Source organism: Marmota flaviventris, chromosome 7 (assembly GCF_047511675.1).
Source record: "Marmota flaviventris isolate mMarFla1 chromosome 7, mMarFla1.hap1, whole genome shotgun sequence".
In the NCBI taxonomy this organism is placed as follows: Eukaryota; Metazoa; Chordata; class Mammalia; order Rodentia; family Sciuridae; genus Marmota; species Marmota flaviventris.
This window is the reverse complement of record NC_092504.1, coordinates 22,859,291-22,879,132: the sequence shown is the minus strand read 5'-3', so window position 1 is coordinate 22,879,132 and position 19,842 is coordinate 22,859,291.

Sequence of the window (19,842 nt, the reverse complement as noted above, 5' to 3'; positions counted from 1 at the left end):
TATTACATTTTTTACTTTTCTTAATATATATATTTGCTTGTTTTCTATTCTCTACTGTATTCCCACTTACTTGTCTCCCTGAAATCACTTTCTCTTTCTTCTGCTGCTACTAACCAACTTCTTTAGATTACTTTTTCACACTTTCTAAAGTCTAATAATTCTATATCCTCCTCTCCTACCCTCTCAATATCTCATCCTACACCTTACCCCTGGTTCTTTGTCCACCATCAGAAACTGTAGACACTTTTGCAAACCTACTGTTTATATTGTAGATAATAATTGAATTTACCATTTCTGTATATTGTGACAAAACTGTAAATGTCTTAATAGCAGATATTTGGTTTAAGGTTGTATATTGTTTGTATTGGGATCTGTTCACATTGTTCCCCCCATCAGTAACACTATAACCTATAGGGTAAAAAATGTAACACCACAGATCCACAGTGCTAAAAGGGAAGACACAAGAACAACATGAAAAACAAGGAAAAAAGTTCCCCCGACAAAGCAAGATATTACCTTATTAGAATCTATGGCCAACACAACAGAAGAAATTACAAAGAAAGAGTTCAGGATGTATATAATTAAAATGTTCTATGAATTAATGTATGATATAAGAGAGCAAATACAGACAGCAAAAGATCATTTCTATAAAGACTACATAAGCAAATACAAGAAACAAAAGATTACTTCAATAAGGAGATAGAGCTTCTGAGAAAAGAAAAAAAAAGCAGAAATCCTTAAAATGAAAAAGACAATAAACCAAATTAAAAACTCTATAGAAAGCATCATAAACAGATTTGATCAGTTGGAAGACATGACCTAAGACAATGGAGACAAAATATACAATTTTGAAAGGAATGTTGACCACACAGTGAAGATGGTAAGAAACCATGAGCAGAGCATTCAAGAATTATGGGATAACATAAAAAGACCAAATTTAAGAATTATTGGGATAGAAGAAGGCATAGAGTTCCAAACCAAAGGAATGAACCATCTACTCAATTAAACAATATCAGAAAGTTTTTCAAACATGAAGAATGAATTGGAAATCAAATATAAGAGGCTTACAGGACACCAAATGCAAAAAACAACAACAGATCCACATGAAAGCACATTATAATAAAAATGCCCAACATACAGAATAAGGAGAGACTTTTAAAAGCCACAAGAGAAAGGAATCAGATTACATATAGGGGGAAATCAATTATAATATCTACAAAATTTTCAACCCAGACCCTGAAAGCTAGAAGATCCTGAAACAACATATACCCAGCTCTGAAAGAAAATGGATGCCAACCAAGAATCTTATATCCAGCAAAATTAAACTTTAGATTTGATGATGAAATAAAAACCTTCCTTGATAAACAGAAGTTAAATGAATTTACAACTAGAGAGCCTCCACTACAGAAGATCCTCAGCAAAATATTCTATCGGAAGGAAACAACAACAAAGAAATCAACAAAGGGTAGTATCACACTAAAGGAAATACCAGTCTCTTCAAAGGAGAAACCAATCACATTAAATACCAAACATAAACAAATATGACCAGGAATACAAATCATGTCTCAATAATAACCCTGAATGTTAATGGCCTAAACTAACCAATCAAAAGGCATAGACTGGCAGAGTGGATTAAAAATAAAAAAGGCTCTACAATATGCTGGCTTGACGATAATCATAGGAAGACATCCACAGACTGAAGATGAAAGGTTGAGAAAAAACATACCACTCACATGGGGAAACAAGCAGGGGTTTGCATCCCAATATCAATTAAAGTAGATTTCAAGCCAAAGTTAATCAAAAAGGATAAAGAAGGACATTTTATACTGCTTAAGGGAACCATACATAAACAAGATATAATAATTATAAATACATATGCTCCAAACAGTGGAGCATATATATTCATCAAACAAACTCTTCTAAAGCTTAAGAGGCAAATAGACCACAACACAATAATTCTGGGGTACTTTAACATTCCTGTTTCACCACTGGATAGATCTTCCAAACAAAAACTAAATAAAGAAACTATAGAACTCAATAGTACAATCAATGAATTAATCATATATAGAATATTTCATCCATCAATGAGCAAATACACTTTCTTCTCAGCAACACATGGATACTTCTCTAAAATAGACCATATATTATACCACAAGGCAACTAACTCTTAGCAAATACAAAAAAATGGAGTTTCTACCCTGCATTCTATTAGATCATAATGGAATGAAATTATAAATCAATGCTAAAATTAAAAATAGAAGCTACTCCAATACCTAGAAACTAAATAATATGCTATTTAATGAACAGTGAGTTGCCAAAGACATCAAAGAAGAAATTAAAAAATTCCTAGAGGTAAATGAGAACACTGATACAACATATTGAAATCTCTGGGACACTATTAAAGCAGTATTAAGAAGAAAGCTTATTGCATTGAGTACATTCATTAAAAGAATTAAAAGTCAACAAATAAATGACCTAACAGTACATCTCAAAGCCCTAGAAAAAGAAGATCAAATTAATACCAAAAGAAATAGAAGACAGGAAATAATTAAAATCAGAGTTGAAATCAATGAAATTGAAAAAAAAAGAAAAAGAAACAACTGAAAAATGGACAAAACAAAAAGTTGGTTTATTGAAAGAATAAATAAAATTGATAAACCATCACCCATACTAATGAAGAGAAAGGGAGAGAAAAGTCAATTTAATAACATCTGTGATGAAGACGGGAATATTACAATAGACACTATAGAAATTCAGATTATAATTAGAAATTATTTTGAAAATTTGTACTCTAATAAAATACAAAATATCAAAGGCATTGACAAATTTGTGGAGTCATGTGATTTTTCCAAACTGAATCAGGACGATATGTACAAGTTAAACAGATCAGCTTCCAGCAATGAAATAGAAGATATCATCAGAATTCTACTAACAAAGAAAAGCCCAGGACAAGATGGATACACAGCTGAGTTCTGCAAGACATTCAAAGAAGAACTAATACCAATAATCCTCAAATTATTTCATGATATAAAAAAGAGGAACACTTCCAAACTCATTCTATAAGGCAAATATCACCCTGATTACAAAACTAGACTAAGACATATCAAAGAAAGAATATGTTGGATGAATATCTCAAATGAACATAAATGCAAAAATTCTCAATAAAATTCTGAGAAACTGAATACAAAAATCATATCAAAAATATATTGCACCATGATCAATTAGGATCACCCAGAATGCAATATTGGTTCAACATATGAAAATCAATATATGTAATTCATCACAACAATAGACTTAATGATAAAAATCATATAATCATCTCAATAGATGTAGAAAAAGCATTTCATGAAATGCAGCACTCCTTCATGTTCAAAACACTAGAAAAAGTAGGGCTATCAGAAACATATCTCAACATTGTTAAAGCTCTTTATCTAAGCACCAGGCCAATATCATTCTAAATGGAGAAAAATTGAAAACATTCCCCCTAAAAACTGGAACAAGATAGGGATGCCTTCTTTCAGCACTTCTATTTAACATGGTTCTTCAAACTAAAGTAAGAGCAATTAGACAAATGAAAGAAAGTAAAGGGATATGGTTAGTAAAAAAAAAGACTCAAATTATCACTATTTGCTGACAATATGATTTCATACCTACAAGACTCAAAAATTCCACCAGAAAACTTCTAGAACTAATAAATGAATTCAGTAATGTAGAAGGATATAAAATCAACATCTATAAATCAAAAGCATTTCTGTATATCAGTGACAAACCCTCTGAAAGAGAAATAGGGAAAACTAACTCATTTACAAGAGCCTCAAAAAAAAATAAAATAATTGGGAATCAACCTAAAGAAAGAGGTGAAAGACCTCTACAATGAAAAATACAGAAAGCTAAAGAAAGAAATTAAAGAAGACCTTAGAAGATGGAAAAATCATGCTTTTTCTTGGAGAAGCAGAATTAATATTATCAAAATGACTATACTACCAAAAGATCTATACAGATTTAATGCAATCCTAATCAAAATCTCAATGACATTTGTCATAGAAATAGCAAAAGCAATCATAAAATTCATCTGGAAAAATAAGTGATCCAGAATAGCCAAAGCAATCCTTAGCAAGAAAAGTAAAACAAATAGCATCACTATATCATAGCTTAAACTATACTACAGAGCAATAGTAACAAAAATGGCATGGTATTGGCACCAAACTAGACATGTAGACCAATGGTACAGAATAGAGCACACAGAGAAAAAGACACATAAATACAATTATCTCATATTAGACACAGGTGCCAAAAACATACATTGGAGAAACAATAGCTTGTACAACAATTGGTGCTGGGAAAACTACAAATCCATATGCAACAAAATGAAATTAAACCCCTATCTCTCACCATGCAAAAAATTCAATTCAAAGTGGATCAAGCACCTAGAAATTAAACCAGAGACTCTGCACCTAATAGAAGAAAAAGTAGGGTCAAATCTTCATCATGTCAGATTAAGCCCCAACTTCCTTATTAAGACTCATATAGCACAAGAAATAAAATCAAGAATCAATACATGACAATGGATTATTACTCAGAAATAAAGGAGAATAAAATCATGGCATTTGCATGTAAATGTCTGGGGTTGGGGAATATAGCACTAAATGAATTTAGCCCATCCCAAAAAACCAAATGCTGAATGTTTTCTCTGATATAAGGAGGCTGATTTATAGTGGGGTTGGGAGGGGGAGCAAGGGAGGATTAGACAACACTAGATAGGGCATAGGGGTGGGAGGGTTATGGAGGGGGCGTGGGGGTAGGAAAGATGGTGGAATGAGATGGACATCATTACCCTAGTTACTGTATGAAGATATGAATGATGTGAATGTACTTTGTATGCAACCAGAGATTTGAAAAATTGTGCTCTATATTTGTTATATGAACCATAATGCATTCTGCTATTATGTATAACAGATTAGAATAAAACATTTAAAAAAAGGAATCAATAAATGGGATATATTTAAACTGAAAGTTTCCTTTTCAGCAAAAGAAACAATCAGTGAGGAGAAAACAGAGCCTACAGAATGTGAGCAAATTTTTTGCCATAGACACAGATAGAACACTAATCTCTATGGCATGTAAAGAACTCAAAAATCTTTACACCAAAAAAGCAAATAACCCAATCAATAAATAGGCCAAGGAATTGAACAGACAATTCAAGAAGATGAAATAAAATCAATCAACAAATATATGAAAAAATGTTCAACATCTCTAGTAATTAGAGAAATACAAATCAAAGCTGCTCTAAGATTTCATCTCACTGCAGTCAGAATGGCAGTTATCAAGAATACAAATAACTATAAGTGTTGGCGAGGATGTGGGGGGAAAGGCCCAATTATACATTGCTGGTGGGATTGCAAATTGGTGCAACCAATCTGGAAAGCAGTATGAAGATTCCTTGGAAAACTTGGAATGAAACCACCATTTGACTCAGCTATCCCACTCCTCAGTTTATACCCAAAGGTCTTAAAAACAAGTGTAGTAATGCAGCCACATCAATGTTTACAGCAGCACAACTCACAATAGCTAAATTGAGGAACCAACCTAGGTGCCCTTTTGTAGATGAATGGAGAAAGAAACTGTGGTATATGTACACAATGGAATATTACTCAGTATTGAAAGAGAATAATATCAAGACATTAGCAGATAAATGGATGGAGTTGGAGAATATTATGCTAAGTGGAGTAAGCCAGTCCCAAAAAAATCAAAGGCCAAGTATTTTCTCTGCCATGAGGATGCTTATCCATAATGGGGAGGGAGGGGAGCATGGGAGAAATGGAGGAACTTTAGATAGGACAAAGGGGAAGGAGGGGAAGGAAAAGAGCAGAGTGTAGGAAAGATATTGGAATGAGATGAACATCATTACCCCAATTACATGTATGAAGACACGAATGGTGTGACTCTATTTTGTGTAAAACCAGAGACATAAAAAAATTGTGCTCTATATGTGTACTATGAGTTAAAATGCATTCTGTCATATATATAAAATTAGAATAAATATAAAAAAATCACTATGTTGAATAAAAGTCTGCATCATTATATTCATTGATGCCCGGTTCATAATTGCCAAGTTACAGAATCAACCAAGGTGTCCATCCTAGAACTATTTTGAGGATTTATTATGATAATATCCAGTATACTTCTTACATGGCTAGGTCTCAAAGAGTATTATTTCTATCTCCTTTCTCACTGAGATGCTATTAAGATAAGTGTTCACTGAGAAAAATAGGAAAGATTACTTATTTTTTAGGAATATGAAAGTAAATTTTTGATTTGTGTCATTTCTAGGGTTCTACTCTGTTACAACCATTTCACTAGAAAGAAATTAAATTTTGCATAGACAAACTTAATATTTTTAAACATAAGAAAATAGACTGAGAAGACAAACAACTACAGCAACAGCAAATATTACCCTATTCTTCCTCATTTTACCTCTCAGAGTAGTCCTTTTAATTTTTCTAAATATTCATTAAAGCAGTTGGAACTTGACAGTGTCCAACATCCAGTGAAAATGCATAGAGTCAGTCCCCAAATGACTAATCAACTACTCTAAGGTTCTGTGAATCTAAATGCTCTGTTCAGAGATAAATATGCTTTATAAATCACGTAATTAAGACTTGGTTTAGTTTCTGTACAAGAAAAGATGAAAAAACATAAAAACGGTTTGAGATCGATTTGAAAAAATGAAAAAAAAAATCTATCCTTGTATTACAAAACATGGTAGGACTCAAATTTTTACCTGCAGAAATAAAGTCTTATAGAACAGGAGTTGGCTTTCCTTCAGTCTCAATTTTCTGATCATGGTAACAAGTTCACTTCCTTGCTCCTCACTTATTCTTGGCCCTTGGCCCTGATTCTTCTTCGCTCCTCTAGATCCCTGAGTTTTCTTCAAGCAGTTGGTTTGACCATCTTTTTTTTTTTTTTCCAGTGGGGAATTTGGGAAATGAGCTCATATATTGCTTTCTTCTGGACTTGACCTTAGAAATTTGTTTTATTTGAAGAAGTCAAACAACACCTTCTTATTCTGGGTATTTTGGAGCTCACTTGTGGAAAGGTTTATTCCTCTTTGAAGAATTCCTGTCTCAAAGCTCTTTCAGGGCTGTGCTCAATTAAGACTCAACTCTCATTCCATCTCCAATTGTTTTTATTTCTGCCTTACTCCCTTTAGACACTGAGTGTCAATCAGTGTAATGACATTGAAGCCTTAAGAGAATAAGATAAAAATCTCACTCTTTATACTTAAATCGGGCTACTTTAGTAAGAGCATTCAATCAGACGGTTGGATGACTTTGGTCACTCTGAGAAAGTGTACAATGTACAATATTATAAACATTAATTAACCTGAACTAAAGTAAATTGGGAGTGCTCCAGGAATTAGAAACATGAATTCCTAGGAATCTTTACACTGCAATTTTTCTGTTGTTGAAAAATTTAACCAATGGGTAAATAACAAAATATGAGTTATTTTTTCTAAAGAGGAATTGAGAAAAATACTCAAAAGGATAAACAGAAAGTTTGATAGTAACAGCATTTAAGCTCAAATTTCCTATGTCAAGAAGCATTGAAAACCTTAAGTCTGAGGTAGCCCTGTGATCAACCTTCCTTCTGTGAAACAGCATGGTGTAAAAATAGATTTGGGGAATTGAATACCAAAAGCTGTGGGATCCTTCATCATTTTTCTCTTGCATAGTGTCAGTAATGTGAAAGAGAATATGTCCCATTTGCCTCAAGCTAAATGAGTTTCTGAGTGATCAAGGATGAATGTGAAATTGGATGTTACTCCAGACACTTCTAGGCTGCTACAAGAGGAAATGAAAACATCTCAGAACCCTCTGCTATGTTGAAGGGAACGTGGCTGCCCCCACAAGAGACTATACCAGCTATTTGAAGAGCATGAATATATAGTAGAAAAATTGGTAAAAGTATCAAATAATTGCAGATGGGAAATTCATTAACTACTTTGATCTCACATAATACAGGATGACTCCAATATGTTCAGAGTTAAAACACAGTGAGTACTTTCAATTCTTCACCTGTTTCACTTTGTTAATACCCCCTTTTAGTGTATGTAGGGAAATGAAAATTAATAAATTTGGACTAATGTGACCTGTTGAGACTATGACTTCTGATGAAGATTCTTGTTTGTGGTGCTTTGTGAATTTCATTGATAATAGATCGTTACTTGTATATAAAAGAACAGTGGCAGAAAGAATAATGGTGTCCATATTCTATTAAGGTAACAATAATACCTTTATAGCAAAGGGATGATATATTGGTAGATGGAATTAAACTTACTTCTCAGTTAAAATATCCTGGGACATTCAGGTTGGCCCATTGAAGACTAGGGGTCCTTAAAAGTGAGAGAAAGAGGTAGAAGAAAAGAAGTCAGAGTGAAAAGATGCCATAAAGACTCAGCCTGCTGTTTCTGGCCTTGAAATTAGAGGAAGGGGTCAATGGCCAAGCAACAAGGCAGCCTATAGAAACTGGCAAAGACTAGGAAACAGATTCTTCTGTAACACATCTCTCTTGATGCCTCAATTTTAGCTCAGAGCAACTCAGGTCCAAAGGAATATAAAACTATAACTTTGTGTTATTTTTTTTTAATTTATTTGTTCCACCAGTTAATATAGCAATAAGAAGCTAATTCAGAACCAGGACCCTATCAGTGATAGATTTTATTGCCACCTGTGTGAGGATGAAGATAAGTTAAGGCAAACCTAAACCTAAATCAGAAATGGATCTATGATGGGCTTGGATACCTTTCATTTTATAAAATATACCCTTTCCAAAAATGTTTTATTTAGCCTACCAACTTAGTCAGTCTATCACAACTTAATTGTGTATCCAATTATTTGCCAAAAATCTTGAGAAAAATTTTGATACAGAAATTTAAATATTATTTCCATTACCTATCTTCTTACAAATTACAATGTTTGTCTTTTTCTTTCAACTATTAAAAAATGTTTTTTAAATAAATATACTCCAAAGTATAACAGACTTTAAAAAAATTCATGCCTTACACCTACAAAGCACAGAACTCATTGGATGCTCTTCTGTCTGATTCCCCTTCATGCTATCATTTGTTGATCCAGGCCCCTTCCATCTTCTGGCTCCATCACTATGAGATTTTAAGATCCAGTTATAGGATTAGGAGGGAGAGAAAGCTCAGAATATCATGTGACAAATCTCCAGGGCCAGAGCTAAAAATGACAAAGGACTCTAGACATCCATTGGCACAAATTCAATGGTGTGATCACAACTAGCTTAAGAAAGACTAGGAAAAATAATCACCTGTAGACTCAGGAAGAGGAAACAGGATTGGGCTGCCTCTCAGTGGTCCTAAGTATGGACTTCTCTTCTGGGTTACAGTCTCTCTTCTTTCTGCATGTAAAAAACACTCCCATGTCAAGTGAAAGAGCACCATATATCTGCATTTCTTGCAAAGACCTCAAATATATCATTTGTACCAATTCTCTTTTCTATGTTTCTTATTCATTGATTCCCCAAACAAAGCAAATTGTATCTTTCCTACTATGCTCCCTGATACTGCAAAAGGTAAAAATAAAACTAGTATAAATACTCACATTTAGAGAGAAATAAAGAAAGACAATGGTGTCCATCTGTTGGTGTGACTATTCAAAATCTTTGACAGTTTTTTTATGAGGAAGTTACAGCTAGAAAATATGTAAAAATACAACCTACCAGTTGATGTTCAATATCACAGGTATTGTGGAAATAAGACTGGTTACAGATGCTTTAAAATCTTTCAGAGGGGCCTAATAGAAAATCAGATATGTTTTACTTGTTTTAATTAGTTTTGTGATATCACATCTAGTACCATAAAGTCAACAATATTCACATAAAGCAAATACCTAGGCACAGAATTTGTTAATATTATGGACAGTATATCAGGTCTTATTTGAAATCAACCAGACTAGATGTGATCGATGCAAATTGAGCTAACTAAATATCAGCTTTATGAAATCCACAAGATTTGAAATATTCTAAAGAGTAGCCTGATTCAAAAACAGGCCTGATTCTGGCCTTTTATAAAGTTCCTCTGAACAAAGAGATAAATCAGTTTTATCCAGTTCAATATGGATAATAGCTTTTACAAAACTGTGTCTTGTTTTAAGGTGCACCTAAAGGATTATAATTTTAATGCTATGATTATACTTTTGTAATTTTATATTACTATTTAAAAGTGTGAAATGATTATATTTCCCTTACATGCTCAACATTTCTTTTATTGTTTATTTTTAAACCTCCCTGTTTCATCAAGCAAATTGAGTAATGTACTATTCCCTGAACTAATAAGACGGAGAATGGAGAGATGAAATCTGCTCAGATGGCTTTTAATTCCTGTAGGCACAAGATCACATACTTAATGTCAGAGAAGAGTCAAACCCAGGTTTGTTTAACTCTAGTGCCTAATATGTTTTTTGTTTGTTTGTTTTGTTTTGTTTTTTAATCCCAAACACCTTTAAATGTAGGTTCTTGGAAAATGGAAAAAAAAAAAAAAGCTTAAAATTGTTTGGAAACCAAGTTTCTGTACTTTCTCACATTTATAATTGAGTATTCTCACAAACCCTCAATTCAGAATACCTCTGGTAATAATTCTGTAACCACATTTAAAGGTAAATGCAAGCCCTGACCATACTCTAGTGTTATAAGTCTGTCTTTTCCCCTTTAATTTTATAACACAGTCTTGACTCATAGTTTTCACTTCTTCCTCCTTGTATTTATTTCCAGAGTCTGTGAGTGTGCCTAGGACCCACTGTTCCCATCTCAGCTAAATATTTCTTTCAGAAGCTTCACCTTATGCTCTAACATCATTCTTTCCTCTATCAGTGTCATTTGCGGACTGGGAAACTCTATACCCCTATCACTCACTCAGTCTGTCTTTATCCATCTGTCATCTAATCCACATGATTCTCTACCTACAAACCATCCAATCTTCTATCCAATTTTCCAATGATAATGTAAACTACATACAGGAAATATCTTCATTTCTTTCACCTACATCTCAGTCACTAAGAATACTTTATATGGATTTGGTAAACAAGATATGCACTGACAAATAATCAGAAATTCAAATATAGCTATAAGTCCATGAAGTTAATTATTATTTATTCTTTGTCTTTTGCTACTGGAGATTGAACCTAGGGGAACTTTACCACAGAGCTACATCCCCAGTCTTATATATATTTTTTAATTGTTTGTTTATTTATTTATTTTTTAATTTATTTATTTTGGGAGAGTGTCTTGCTAAATTGCAGAGGGTCTTACTAAATTTCTCAGGCTGGCCTTGAACTTATTCCTCTTGTCTCACTCTCTTGAGTAGCTGGATTGTAGATTAGAGCCTCCATGCCTGGCTATATGCCTTTATTTTTATTGAATGAATTTTTCAAAAACAAAAAGAGTAAGACTATGTAGTACCCCACCAAAAATTTTTCACATTTTATCTAAAAAAACAATACAAAAACACACAGATAATGGGTTTTGTTTTTGTTTTTGTTTTGCTGAACACGGTTTTTGTGTTCTTTCCTGTTTTAGTAGTGGAGGATATATAGTCTGTATACAAACATTACTCTTTGATTAAAATATATTTAGTTTATTTGCAAGTAGATCCCAGTCATATATTTTAATAAAATGCAATATAGTAAAGAATATAAAATAAAACTTAATCATAGTTATTTATTAGAAATTAAATTTTGAAAAATCCCCATTTCTTTTAAGGCAAAAATTTAACAAAATACAAGTTGGGAAATCATCAACAATGGAGGAGAATAAATAAGTTTCTGTGAAAGAAAACCATAGAAACAGGCTTCTCTTTTGATCTTCCATGGTACACTAAATCTTAGTTATAAGATATCCATTCTGTCTTGAGTGACAAACTTGAGTTGCTTCTCGTAGCCACAATGGAACACCAGAGACAAGCTGCCCTATTCCACCTGAAACAACTAAAAACTAAAAGAGATAAAACAATATTTTTTTATAGTTCAGGAAATAGGTAGCAAAGAACAGTGATAGCTGAGAGAAACAAATTCAGGGATTGACTTAGCTTACTGCCTGTACAATTTTCAAGATGCACTAAAGTGAGGAGGTATCCAAAGAGACACTAGCAATCTCTTGCAGTTGAGGAGACATGGTTAAGGATTTGAGCAGTTAAAGGTAGAAATAATTTTCAGGGAAAATTTTTTTTTTCTTTTTTCAGTAATAAAAAGGTGAGAGTGCACAAAGCAAATATAGATCCATAGAGGTGAGAGAGCTGGAGAGAAAGAGAGAGAGAGATAGAGAGAGAGAGACAGAGACAGAGAGAGAAAGGAGAAGGCTTTCATTTATAGAGGGTTCCTCTCAATTCTTTAGCTGAGTGCTCATCCGTGCGCATGTATGAGAACAGAATATATGGTACAGGAAAAGAAGCATCAAAGCATGGCAGACAGAACTCAGGAACTCTTAATATTCAAGGAGTAATACATATTTCCAACTAAAAGAGTGAAAAAAAAACATACAATTAATAGAATATTTGACAATTAGAGAAAACCATTCCTTGTTAGTGGGGAATATAAGAACTAGACTGTTTCCACTTAACAAAGTTTACAATCTAACTGTAAAAGGATCAAAGTACTTTCATGTAACTAAACTGTATCCACAAAAAGAAAAGAACAACAACACGAAATAAATAAATAAATAAAAACCTCAAGAATATTTATACAGTGCTCAACACCATAAAATTTATAATTCTGGGTATTCAACCAAAAAATTTCATACATGACAAGAAACAACAACAGAAAAAAAATCCCCATAATATTGAAAGGACTTAATATGTCATTCAAATCTGACTGAATTAACAAGGATGTTAGGATTTGTAAACAGGATCACTTCAATAATCCTCACAACTGAATCTTACATATTTTAAAATCTGAAGAGAAGAATGAACACAGTGCAAAAAAATCAGAGATGGATATAAGAGATCAATTAAGTTTCTAGAAATAAGAACGCTAATGTCTGAATCAGAAAATGCTGCAGAGACTGAAAAAAGATAACATATTGCAGAGAAATTGATTCGTGAATTTAATAGCATACCAATAGCAATTATTGAAAATGAGACAAAAAGAGGAAAAATAAAATAAAATTATTAAAGCATCAGTGAGTACTTGGCTATTTGTCAGAAGCCTAATGCATGCGTGATTTGAAACCCCAAAAAAGGAATGAGCGTGTAACACATTTTTGTTTGTTTGTTTGTTTTTTAAAATTAGTGGCTCTAAATTTTTCAAGTTTATTGAAAATATAAAGTAACATATTTAAAGACATTAAAATGTTTAAGTGCTCACTATAATTTCATCTAAACAATTACAGTGAAACTGCCTAAGAGTCCGGCAAAAGATAAAGAGAAGGAGAAATTTAAAAGCCATATTAGTCAGGTTTTTGCCAATGTGAGCAAATGAACCCAACCAGAACAACTGTACAGAAGAAAAGGCTTATTTAGAGGCTCACAGTTTCAGAGGTCTTAGTTCCTAGAAGTTTGGCTCCATTTCTCTGGTCTCAAGGTGAGGCAGGACATCATGGCAGAAGAGTGTGCAGGAAGGAAGCAGCTCACATTGTGATCAGGAAGCAGAGACTCCACTCACCAGATACAAAGATATATACCCAAAGCCATGCCCCAATTCCCACCTCCTTCAACCACACCTACCACTTTGATTACCACTCAGTTAATCCCTAACAGAGGATTAAATAAATGATTGGGTTAGGACTCTTACAACCCAATCATTTCTCCTCTAAACCTTCTTGTACTGTCTCACATGTGAGCTTTTGGGAGAGAGATACCTCACACCCAAACCATAACAGCAATCATAGAAAAGAAACATGGAAATAAGACCATAGATTAGAAGGGCACCAGATTTTTTATTGATTAAAATTCAAGACAGAAGACAGTGGAGCAAGCAACTTTAAAGTACCAAAAATGATAAAGCAAAAGTCTAAAATTTTAATTATGTGATAAGATCATTTAAAAATGAAGACAAAATAATTTTTTAAAAACTCATTAAAGTTGAAAAATGTTTTCTTAAGCCAACTTCCAGATTTAAAAATTCTTCAGACAATGGACAAAAAATAATGTTGTATATGTATACAATGGAATATTACTCAGTCAAGAAAATAAAGAGATCTCGTCATTTGCAGCAACATACATAGACTGGAAAAATTGTTAAGTGAAGTGCTCAGCACAAAAAGACAATTACTGTGTGATTTCATATATGTGTGGAATTCAAAATGGTTGATTTCATAGAAGTAGAGAGGAGAATAGTGTTTATTAAAGGCAAGGAAGGGAAGAGAGAAAGAGAAAGAGTGGGAGTCCAGATAAATGGGTAAAAGATACAGGTAGTTGTGTGAAATAACTACTAGTAATCTAAACTCAACTAGAGTTACATAACTTACAACAATTTATTGTATATTTTATAAAGAACTGGAATATAGGAGTTCAAAGTATCTCAAGACAAAACATGATGACTACTTAAGGATATGAAAATAATAAGTAATAACACTAACTTGATCATTGCACATTGTGAACCTTTTTAAAGATAATACACTGTCCCTCAAAAGTATGCATAATTAATACAATAATAAACCAATTTTAGTGGAAAACTACAGAGGACAAAAACAGATGGAAATCAGCATTTTATGATGAAAAGAATAACAATGTAAAAGGCAACATGTGTAAATTTCAGAACATTTTTCCACATTTTAAAATTACTTTAAAATAATAATTGAATCTGAAAAAGCAAATGTAATAAAAATATATTGGGCTATTTACAACATATATGTAGTATGTGTTTGAAGAAAGTAACATAAAGGATGAGGATAAAGAAAATGAAAGTATGTTTATAATGATCTTAATTATATACATCAAGTGATGCAATATTACCTAAAGATAAACTGATAAGTTAAATTGTTATACTCTAAACTCATATATGGAAAAGGAGAGTTAAGCATGGCATGTTTGCTGCATTGATGATCAGAGTCAAATAGAGCTGGTTTGTTAAAGAAGAAAAATATCACTTAAAATTTCAAAGCTTGTAAAACTGCAATTTGTTGCAACAAAGTGATAGAACACAGCAAAAGCATTAAATTTAAAAATATACATATGCTTTGTTAGTATAGGTGGCCTCATACAGATATGTCTACAACAAGCCTAGACTTCGATTGTCCTCCCTTGGCAGGATCATACCAAACCCACTTTTTCCTTCAAATCAGGAATCACTAACCTATGACCCAGAACACCATAGGAATAGTGCTCAATGTGGGATATTGTCTGGGGTTTCTTATATACTCTTTGTCACATAGGCATATTGTTGCTATGTGACCAGTCACAATGATAGAAGTCTGTAGGAATCTCATCAAACCAGGAGCAAAAATCAATCTTTCTGTTACTAGTAATACTGATAGGCTTGCACTAATGTTCTCAAAATTGTCTCAAATCCAAAGTTACAAAGAAAAAAGAAAACATGAATCTACTGTCACTCAGTCACTCAATACAACTACCAGAGATAAGTGCAATGCAGATACATCTCCACTTCAGAAAAAAAAGCTCAGGCCAATTCCAGATCTGATGTCAGAGTACATTCCACTGACCTATGAGCTTGTGCTTAAGAGCATTGTAACAAAATTATTGTTTCTATTTTGATGGCAAGATATCTGAATTATAGCATCATGAAATTTTCTAAATAATTGTAATTCTAGAACACAGTTCTGAGTTTCATGGAGGTCTGAAAGTATCAATAAATCTATTATTTTATATAATCTAGTTCTGTACACAGAAGTAATCAAATCATTCCCATGTTTACGTTTTCTCATTATATGCATTTATATGCATTAAATACTTAATATTTCTGAGGTTGACATATATTGCAACATATTATTTTCAAAATTACCAGTAAAGTATCACAGGTAGGCATTGGGCAATTTTAATGTTCCTGAGTTAAGTAAGTATCCATGTCTTCTAATGTTCTAAGTCCATTCCCAAGCACATTTTAAGGGGTGTCCTCAATTGGTGTATACTGAGATATAGAGAGTTCTTCTAAGGCAAAGTTTTCAGTATTGGATTTAGAGTAAAATTTTTTAGGATTCCCTCTCCAAGATTTAGTTTTCTTTAAAAAAAAAAAAAAAATATATATATATATATATATATATATATATATATATATATATATATATATATATATAGTTATTGATGGACCTTTATTTTATTTATTTACATGCAGTGCTGAGGATCAAACCCATTTCCTCACTCATGCTAGGAAAGCGCTCTACCACTGAGCCACAACCCCAGCCCCAAGATTTAGTTTTCTTAACTATAAAGGGGAAATGCAGTATAGAATGTTGTAAGGATACTTCCTGCACTATGCTTAACAGCTAAATTTTACAAGGATCTAAGGTGGGAGTGACATCCAAAACAACACAGAATTGTATAGTGTAAATCTAGGAAGTGGAAATATTTCTACTCATAGATTTCCCATTTTTATGTTTTATTGGTTTTAATTAGTTACACATGACAGTAGATATATCATGCATAGATGGGATATAATTTCTCATTTTGCAGAGTGTACATGTTGCAGAATCATATTGGTCATGCAGTCACACATATACATACAGTAATAATGTCTGTTTCATTTTACTATCTTTCCTATCTCCATATTCCCTCCCTTCTCTTCCATCATTTCCTTCTACCTAATTTAACACTATTCTGCCCTAGTTCCCCTCACCTTATTGTAAATTAGCATCCTCATATTAGAGAAAACATTAGTTTTTGTTTTTGTGGGATTAACTTATTTTGCTTAGCATGATATTCTCCAACTCCAACCTTTTACTGGCAAATACCATAATTTTACTGTGCTTTAAAACTGAGTAATATTCTATTGAGTATGTATATCACATTTTCTTTATCCATTCATCTATTGAGGGACATATAGTTTGGTTCCATAGTCTAGCTATGGTGAATTAAGCTGCTATAAACATTGATGTGGCTGCTTCACTATAATATTTTGATTTTATGTTTTTGGGATATAAACAAGGAGTGGCATAGCTGGGTCAAATGGTGGTTCCATTCTCAATTTTCTGAGGAATCTCCATATTGCTTTCCATAGTAGCTGCACCAATTTGCAGTCCCACCAGCATTGTATGAGTGTATCTTTTTCACCACATCCTTGCCAACACTTATTGTTGCCTGTATTCTTGATGATTGCCATTCTGACAGGAGTGAGATGAAATCTTAGAGTAACTTTGGTTTGCATTTCTTTAATTGCTACAGATGCTGAACAGTTTTTTCATATATTTGCTGATGAATTGTATTTCTTCTTCTGTAAAGTATCTGTTCAGTTCCTTAGCTCATTTATTGATTGGTATTATTATTATTATTATTATTATTATTATTATTATTATTATTGTGTTAAGTTTTTTGGTTTCTTTACATATCCTAGAGATTAATATTTTATCAGAGGTGCAAGTGGTAAAGATTTTCTCCCAATCTCTAGACTCTCTCCTCACTTTATTAATTGTTTCCTTTGCTGAGAAAAAACTTTTTAATTTAATTCCATCCCATTTATTAATTCTTGATTTTACTTCTTGTGCTTTAGGAGACTTTTTAAGGAAAGCACATTCTAGGCTGATGTGGTGAGGATTTGAGCCTATTTTTGGTTCTATTGGGCATAGGGTCTCTGTTCTAGTGCCTAAGTCTTTGATCCACTTTGCATTGATTTATGTGCAGGGTGAGAGATAGAGGTTTAATTTGATTTTGCTACTTATGGATTTCCTGTTTTGCCAGCACCATTTGTTGAAAAGGCTATCTTCTCTCCAGTGAGTGTTTTTGGCACCTTTCTAGTATGACATAACCATATTTATGTGGACTTCTCTCAATGTCCTCTGTTCTGTACCATTGGTCTTCAAGTTTATTTGGGTGCCAAAACCATGCCATTTTTATTACTGTAGCTCTGTAGTATAGTTCAAGTTCTGGTATTGTGATGACTCCTGCTTCACTCTTCTTGCTAAGGATTACTTTAGCTATTCTTTGTAGATCATCAAATCTCCATATAAATCATAACTTTATAAATCAATTTTATGATTGCTTCTTTTATTTCTATGAAGAATGTCATTGGGATATTTGTAGAAATTGTATTAAATCTGTATAGTGCTTTTGGTAGTATGGCCAGTTTGACAATATTAATTCTGCCTATCCAGGAGCATGAGAAATCTTTCCATCTTCTGAGGTTTCCTTCAATTTTTTTCCCTTTATATATATATATATATATATATATATATATATATATATATATTTCTTTGTTGTAACTGGACACAATATCTTTATATTATTTATTTATTTTTATGTGGTGTTGAGGATCGAACCAAGGCCTCCCATGTGCTAGGAGAGCCACAATCCTAGCCCCCAGCTGAACCATAATCCCAGCCCCCAATTTCTTTCTTTAGTGTTCTATAGCTTTCATTATAGAAGTCTTTCACCTCTTTTGTTAGATTTATTCCCAGTTTTTTTTAAAGCTATTATGAATGGAATAGTTTTCCTAATTTATATTTCAGTGGATTCATTGCTGATTTATAAGAATGTATTTGATTTATGGGTGTTGATTTTCTATCCTGCTACTTTGCTGAATTCATTGATTTGTTCTAGAAGTTTTCTGGTAGAATTTTTTGGATCTTATAGAATCATGTCATCAGCAAATAGTGATAGTTTGAGTTCTTCTTTACCTATTTATAGCCTTTAATTTCTTTCTTTTCTCTAATTGCTCTGGCTAGGGTTTCACTGGACTATTTCTTTTCTTTTTTTTTTTTTTTAGTGCTTTTTGAAGATGTTGATAGACCTTTATTTTGTTCATTTATTTATATGCGGTGCTGAGAATCGAACCCAGTGCCTCACACATGCTAGATAAGCGTTCTGCCACTGAGCCACAACCCCAGCCCCTCACTAGACTATTTCTAACAAATAGTATAAATGCAATATCATACATAGACAAACAAAATTTTTGTTTACTGTTTACAATTTTCAATTGAAAAAAAATAAATAGTTTTAGTCTCTTACTCTGTTTTTATCCTCACCAAATCTGGATAATATTGGAAAAATAATTCATTGACTTTACTGAAACTATAGGCTACAATAGGTCACAGAAGAGTTGTTCTTGTTGTTTATAAGGGTTGAGACTCTGAAAATGATGATCTACAAAGACATGGTGGGACAAAGGTAAAATAATAATAAGTGAAAAAGTTAATGGAGTTTAAATATTGAATGGAATTGCCTCTATCTCTCTCTAAAATAAGATATATGTGTCTGGTTTCTATGGTGCTTATAAGGTTGATTTCTGCATGTCGGAAAGGTTAAATAGGAGTTAGAAAAAAAATAACTCAGTTTGGATAAATATTCTTATTCCTGAATGCCCAGATACGTAGTATACAATTTCACCAAAATGTTTTTTATTATATAGTCAAATTACAGTTTTGGTTTTTTTAACTCCCTTAGTGCCTGTCACAGTAAAATAATGGTAGGAGGAATGTATAGGACCTAAAGCATTTAAAATCATAAGAGTGAGATTCATTTATAGAAATAAAAAGTTAACGCCTTAGTTCAGAGATACAAAACTGATATACAATGATTTTTTTTCAGACTAAACATTGTAGAATAAATTGAAAAATTTTACCCTATGTGTATATATGACCACATGTACAACCAGAAGAATGGGAAGGTATACTCCATTTATGTATGAGGTGTTAAAGTGCATTCTTCTGTCATGCATAACT